Source organism: Stegastes partitus, unplaced genomic scaffold (genome assembly GCF_000690725.1).
Source record: "Stegastes partitus isolate 25-593 unplaced genomic scaffold, Stegastes_partitus-1.0.2 Scaffold2241, whole genome shotgun sequence".
Lineage (NCBI taxonomy): Eukaryota > Metazoa > Chordata > Actinopteri > Pomacentridae > Stegastes > Stegastes partitus.
Window position 1 is genome coordinate 58,055 of NW_007579972.1, and position 1,928 is coordinate 59,982.

Genomic DNA, 1,928 nt, shown 5'->3' on the forward strand with positions numbered 1-1,928 from the left:
ATTTAGAGTTGGTGGTCCCAGATAACGTCAGCGCTTTCACGTCCTCTGATTGGATGGTCAGTGAGCTTAGCCAAAGCTAGCGACCCGCACAAGCTAAAACTTTATCGTAAAAGTATTAGGTTGTTTTTTGGGTTTCGTTTTAGTTAAGCGTGCGGACATTCTGAGCCCTACAGTGAATTATAACGTATGGCAGAAACAGGACTGGACAGACCGACTCTCAGCATCAGCCTCCTAAAGCAGGACTGATTGTTGGAAGTGAAACGCTCAGCAGTGACTCAACTGTTTATGATGAAAGAAAGCAGGATGGAACTGTGTTCAATAATCACAGGTTTTGGTGAGTAAAATATATATTTATGTCATTTTATCAGGCTGATGTTGATGCTGATGTGCAGGTTCTCACCAGAAATGTTTAACAGCATAGCGGGAGTCTTAGCAACACTCCCCCGTTAGCTAACGTCTTTGCTGCTTAGCAACAAAGACGACGGTAGAGAAATGAGTTTCGAAGGAAAACTTGCATGTTCTACTGTAAAATATGTCAAATTTTCCAAACACGCAGCTTGAAAGACAGCGTAGTGGCCAAGACAACGTGTTTTTGGGACAACATGTGAACCCTGATGTGATGGATGTGGTGCAGCTGTGGCCAGTTAATGGAAACTTGATGAACTGTTTTAACTGGTTTCCTGCTTTACTGATGGCATTCAGTCTGGCTACATGAGATCCTGTCTGCGGTACAACGTCCTGTTACGCTGCCTTTCTGCATCATACTGATGGTTTCTATTGGGGCTGAACGAATTTTGAAAAAAATGTAATTGCGATTTTTTTTCCCTCAATTTTGTGATTTGATATGTGATTATTTTCTCCGTGTGTATTTTTTGAGAAAAACAAGAAATAAATCCACATGTTGCTTAATAAACTATATCAGATTCATTTCAAAGCCTGATTACGACAATAAATAAAACTAATCTGTGGCTTTTGTCCTTAAACTTGACTAACTTCTCAGCTTTGATGAACATGTCTGTAAACATGTTGACTGCTCTTCTTTAACACTGTCTTTGCTGAACAGGACAGTCTATAAAAAAATAAATAAACACACACATATAAATTAAAGTAAACATATAAAGCTCACTGATCCAGTCAGAAACATCACACACACTGAAGTGCAAAACAATTATATCCGCTTTAAACAATTTGACATTTTTAGGTAAATAAAACCAGTGAACATAAAATAAACTTTAAGAATGTCCTTTGTAAACCTTAAGGAAGCAAAATTACTTTGCAAACAACAGCAGCAGGCTATGGACTAAAGTGTAAAATGAGTATAACAGGCAGCAGCAGTGTCTTCCAGGTGAGGCTGAGCTCGCTGCTGCCTCACTTGGATTGCACAATCCCTCCCTGAGCTGGCTGCAGTGACTGCAGCCTGCACATGCCTCACCGGCTTCTCTTCCAAGCATTTGAATGGGAAATTGCGAAAGTTAAGTGAATTTGAATTTAAAAATCATCAAAACTGGGCCGCTGCTATAGCTCACCTGGTTGAGCTGGCGTCCTATGTGTAGGGCTACAGTCCCAATGTGGAGGTCATGAGTTTGAATCCCGCTCATGACCCTTTCCCACATGTCCTCCACCCATTCTTCTCCCTACTTTCCTGTCTCTCTCTCTCTCACTGCACTGTCAAATAAAGGCCAAAAAAATAACTTAAGAAAAAAAAAATCATCAAAACTGACGAGGCTAAATGAAAACATAAATATTATATAGTACAAATCACTGGATAAATATAACCATTTAAATTATTTTATCAATCCATCCATCCATTATCTATACACCGCTTAATCCTCACCAGGGTCATGGGGGGCTGGAGTCTATCCCAGCTGACTCAGGGTGAAGGCAGGAGACACCTGGACAGGTCACCAGTCTATCACAGGGCTACACTT